A 6,224-nucleotide genomic window follows, 5' to 3' on the forward strand; every position below is an offset into this window, starting at 1 on the left:
GAGCAGTTTAACACTTTGAGTGCTGGCCGCTAATTTTAAAGCCCTACTGAAAAATCAAGCCATTTTTACTAAATTCGCAAATTTTTTATAACATCAGCATCAAAAATATATTTATTACATCGATGTGTATTTCAATAAAAATGGACTTTGCTCTTCTTTATGAATGAGTTGAATAACATTTATTGCTAACTTTAAAATATATATTTTAATATTTTAAAACCTACTGTTTTTTTAAATAAAAAATTTGCAACAAATGCTTTACCGCCATATAATGAATAATATTTTTATTGCGCTCAATTTGAACTATTTAAACCATGAAAATCATACAAAAGCATTGTTCCAAGCACATCATTCAAAATCCTGGATGACAAAAAGGGTCACTGCACCCTCAACGAACGGTTCTTTCCTCTAAAGAATTTTCTCACAAAGTAGGCCGAGAAGAGGGTGCCGGTAGCAACAGAGGACTTTTCGTCCTCAAGACAATAAAAGAACTCTTTTTCCATCGAGCAGTTGATTTTTGAAATAACAGAACCACTAAGCAGTAAACTGGAAAAAATACGATGGGCGAAATATTACAGGTTGACGCAAACAAAGTCAATAAAATAGATAGACGTAATATTACGTCCATGGCAATCCTCACAAGGATTAGCAGGACGTAATATTACGCCCATGGCACGCAAAGTGTTAATGTGTAGCCATCACATATTAAAACTAGACATTGCTCTACACGTAGTCCATTAACCTTTTACGTCATAAAATTTTAAGTTCTACCGCGATCAAGAAATGCAAGAAACAGCACCGAAGTAACAAACGACTCTTTTGAAGGAAAGGAAGATCATGAAAACAATTCTGTTAAAACCAGCAAGGTTTAAAGTTGCTCTATATCCCCGCAGAAATGGGCTTTTTCGGGCTGTGTTGACGCGGCTAATTGTGAATTTGCTATTAAGAACCTTCATTGTGCTCATTTTTCAAATATCGCTAAAAAACAAAGGCATAAACGAGGCGAGTAAGACATTTCCCTCGTTTAAGTCTTGTTAATTTCGTTATATTTATAGTAATGGGCGTAGAGGCGACGAACATTGGATCTGATTTTCTCCTCCTACTCCTGCGACGCAGTAAGCAATCACATAAGGTATGTTTCACTCATCTCAAAGTTACATCCTACTTCTATGCAACAAAACATACTTAGCAATCGTATAATGAATAATAAACGCCATTGCCATTCGCCCCGGAGCAAGATTTTCTTTTATTTCGTGCGTGATTATTCTTGTAGCTTATTTCCCTGTTTGCGCCTCTCTCGTAGGATGCCTTCCCCTTCTGACTCCTACCCTCTCTCTCTCTCTCACAAGCGCTCCAGAACTCCCTCTATGGGGCGAAGGTCGTTTTTTCCACCTTCAACTTTTGCATTATGTTACGGCTTACGAGCAGTTAGGTCAAAATGCAGGCCTGGAAGAATCTTGAGGCGTTTGATGTTCATTTTCATTGGCTTTTAGAGTTTGGGTGCGGAAAATGAATGTGAGATTCGCTAACAATTTCATGCCAAAATATGCCAGAAATGGCTGAGCATATTTATTTTTTGTTTCATTTGTTTCATGATCGGAAGTTTTCACTTGTTCACATGAAAAGTTTTTGTTAAACTACATGAGCAAAATTTCCTGTTTCTTTCGGTTAGATAGCAGAAGTTCGAGATCTGGCGTCATTAACGAATTGTTGCTTCTTATACGTCTCAGCCGCAAACCCACTAAGACTGTAATTCATCTAACGAGAATACGAAGGTATCATTCTTTATATTTTTTTGGTAAATCATTATAAGGAATCCCGTCCACAATTACAAAAGTTGTATGTTAATTTTCAGATTGAACCAACTTATTCTCATTATTATTTTATTACTGTCATAAATACATTCGAAATATTAGCTAACCATACATGAACTTCATCCAATATTTTAAATTACAATGACGAAAGTCTGTTAGTTTGTCTGCAAGTTACAATTTCAGCGCTAGCTTGGGATGGACTGATACACAAATACACAAATAACAGATGAAATAAACTTACATTTCTAATGAACTCATGTTGAATGAACTCAGGTTGAAAATTGATCTCCTGAAATATTCTTCTGGATTTTTTGCGGGGGCGTTGCTTCTGTTTCTCCGACTTATGCATGTTCTTTGTGATGATATTTCAAACCCCGGCTCATATGCAATGTGAAGGGAGTTTCCGGAGAGACTGCTGAATTCAAGTTCGGCTTCGCGTCAAATATCAGCTATATTTACTGAGCTTCAATAGTTTAGAGTTAACCTTAGCCGCTCATTTTGTATTTGCTACCTAAAGTGTGTAGAAGTTGGTTGTATTAATTAAGTTGTAATAATTAATATCGTCAGTATTATTTTTATGAGTCCCTAAAAAAAAATCACTCAGAAGAGAAGCACAAAAAATAATTGAATTACTCATTTGGTCCATTAACATTTGATAGTTACAGATAAAAATACTTTTTTTAACGACAGCTTCTCTAATATAAATATCAAAATTAAAATATTCAAAAATATTAAAAATGCATCATAACATTTACCTGTTATTTTATTCTCTACCCTACAGTTTTAATAGGTCATTTGATTTAAATAGACGACACAAATTGTTTAACATTATCCTTAAAAAATAGCTTAAGATATATGTTCGCTAATTCAGGCTTGAATTTCTCCACCAAATTAGTACCTCAATATTTGCACAAGTTTTTATTAACGCTTTAAAACAGTAACCAACTAGCATGAATAAAAGTTACGCACTCGTGACTATATCTTAGTGCAATGCAAAAATGATTTAGACATAGTTCATTCAAAGCAACCAAAAGTCTTTATCTAGCCCAAAAATGTGCTTCGTAATATTTTACATTTTTTCTTTTGCTTTTTGAATGGGTTATTCGAAAATGTTACTTTAGAGGTTTATTAAATCTATCTTAGAATAATTTCAGGGTGAGAAACGCGTGACTGAGAACCTATGCTTCGTTTGTTGTGTTCAGGACCCGGAAGTCAGGGAAGTCGCAAAGAATTTAGAAAATAGAGAAGAATGCCTCGGCAAGACTGTCGCGGGCGGGGAGAGTTGGTCAAAGTCACCCTTTTAAGGCACAGAAGGTCCGACACGATCCTTGCGCCACTAGTAACTGAAGTTGGACTGCGAATTAATGCGCGGGGACCTGTTTCACAGCAACGCGGAAACTGCTCCAGGGGCGGATCCGGGATTTTGTTCTGTGGGGGCACAAGGGTACATCTACATAATACCCTGCGAGCCACCTCTAGGGTGTTTGGCAGGGGGTGATCAATCACCAGCATGCAGCGTACAATTGGACTCCCATATGCACACCACGCGGTCCAAAAAACGTCACGTATACTAACAAATTATACTACCATATGCTTTTAGAAATAATAATAAAATTAAGAAACATGCATTAAGTTTTACATAGGTTAGTAGGCTACACTACAAGTCGTTCTATCGATTTATGAGTTCTATCACTGCCGTTATAATCTCTTATTGATCGTGGAAAAAAAACCATTCTGAATCTGTCTGTTCTACAGTCTATCTCTCTTATTTTATTTATATGATCTGATCTTCCGTAGTATGTTGGCGTCCTTAAGATATGGTTATCTTTGTTAGAAAAGACACTGCTCTTAAATTTGTCTGAAAGGTTTAGTCTATTTTTCAATCTACGGTCCGACAGAGATTCCTATCCTAGTTTATCTAAGACGTCAGTTACACTAACAAGACTATCGTAACGACCTTTCACATACCTGGCAGCTCTTCTTTACTCGCGTTCTAACTCTGTTATTAAGCTTTTCTCATGAGGGTCCCAAACACTGGCAGCGTATTCTAAATGTGGTCTAACGAGGGAAAAGTAGCTAATTACTCTCAATTAGCCGTCGCACTTTCCTAATAATCTTTTAACAAAACTCATTTTACGATTAGATACCTCGTAATACAAAACGAACGCAATGATAATGGGACCGTATTAAAAATCTTGCATATTTTTCACGGATCTGGGGGGCACGTTCCCCCCCCCCTTCCCCCCCCCCCCCTAGATCCGCCTATGAACTGCTCCCTAGTGGAGCCTCATATATTAATATGAACTCTATGGCCACGGCATAGCTTATGAGCTGCCTGGGGTGAATCGCTTCACTTCGAGAAGAAAAGGCGAACGTCTTCTGAGAGATTACACGAGGAGGTGGGGGAAGGGTATTACTTCATATGTATCCCCCCCCCCCAATTGCTCACCGCATTCCGGACTTCGCAGTGTGAGCGGTAAGAGTTTTTCTCCGTCGATTCGCTCTGGAAGGACGATGGCATAACATCTGATGCTTTCCCGGCGAATATATTCGAAAAAGGCTATTCGGGCTTCCAGCTCCTGGTGGTCTCCTTCCATTCTGCCGACGTTTCGGAACACGAGTCGGGTTCCATTATCAGGGCTTATCAAATCAGGGCTATGTTATTAGCCCAGAGGATGGAACACGAGTCGTGTTCCGAAACGTCGGCAGAATGGAGGGAGACCACCCGGCTGAAAGCCCGAATAGGATTTTTCGGACGATGACAACGTTTCCGTCACTTTGTGATTTCGAAATATCGATCGATTGACTAAAATTTACGTTAACCCTTAACTGGTGACGTGCGCTCTGAGAGACCGCTGCGTTTCTAAAATTATGAATATTTTCAAAATTAAGATTTCAAAATATCTATAATCCTCGTGAGCGTCATAATTTTGCATGATAAGGACACTCTTAAAATTTAACGTTCTCATTATTTATTTCTGAAAAGTTGCAACTGAATTTGAGTAACGGTCTGTGAGACCTCACGTCACTAAATTGGAAAAACCAATAAACGTTATTCTGGTGTAAATAATTCAAAAAGTTATTAAAAACAATTCCTAGTGATTATTCAAGAATCATAATAATTTGTAAGGAAGCATTTTAAGTTGAATAACGTGGGTATTTAAGTACTTGATTTAAAAAAGTACGATAATAATAACAACACATGTGTTTTAGATATCAGTTTTTTGATCCTGTTTTAAAAAAACAATTTTTACTGGAAAAGTAGGTTTGTATTTGGAATGTATAATATTAAATATAAGTTTTATAATAGTTGAGAAGTCAATGAAACATTTAACTAAGCAATAAAAATGACTTTGCAACGTTTTATGCATTTTTGTTTTGTTGCGGTCTCTCAGGCCGCACGCCACTGATAGTGTAACAAGAATTGCACGTCACTGGTTAAGGGTTGAATTCGTGCTGATCTTGGAGCGCGTGTCTGCTTGTTGTGGGCAAAGGAGAGAAAACGGTGTGCACTTCGTCTCGACAATTATTGTTCGGTTAGGAAGTGACAATGCTCTTGGTGAGCACGCCCTGCGCACACGGTCGCCCGGGGCGAGAGTGATCGAAGTGGGCGAAGTTCTAGCAAGTTGAACTAATCATACGGCATGGGATTGCATTTTAGTATGGATTTTGCAAAGATTCACTGCGCCGTCACTCAGTAGTAATCTCGACATCCTGAATTCCAGTATTTGGTAAGAGCTGTTAAGTTGGAAGTACCCGTGCTCATTTTAAAATGGTATGTACGAAATCGATAGGTGAGTAGGTCCTTTTTATATTTAAGAGAGTTTGTGCTACTAACGAATAAGTACGATATTTTACACGAGGTATTAATGTAAGCAAGGAAAGCGCTCCTTAGTATGTAGACTCAAATTATTTTCAAACCGTTTATAGCACTTACATACGTTTCCTTTCCGAAGCCACTGCAAGGAGGAATCAAATCTCATGTCCTCATAAGAAACTATTTTACTCCATTCTGTATTGATGCCGAACAAGGCGAATAACCTCTTTCTTGCCTGAAATTAGAACTAAAGGTAATGAGCTTGATAAGGTTGATTCAAAAGATACCCCTAACCTTACTATTTATGTCTTTACACGTATCTTTATTCCTCGATATAATTCCCTTATCGTTTAAGTAGAAATACGACCTTCCTTACGTCAGACAAATATTCAACTCTGCTTTATTTCTATCCTTTCCCATCAAACTAAAAATCCTTCAGTAATATCAAACATCATTATCTATCTCACCGGTTGACACCATGTCTAGCACTTCTGCCATGGCAGGGCGTGGGTAGAGGAAGGAAAAAGAGAGTTTGCAGGAAGATTTGAGATTTGCTGGAAGAAGATAATCTTGCATCCCATCGGAAGGTAATA

Source organism: Ischnura elegans, chromosome 10 (assembly GCF_921293095.1).
Source record: "Ischnura elegans chromosome 10, ioIscEleg1.1, whole genome shotgun sequence".
NCBI lineage: Eukaryota > Metazoa > Arthropoda > Insecta > Odonata > Coenagrionidae > Ischnura > Ischnura elegans.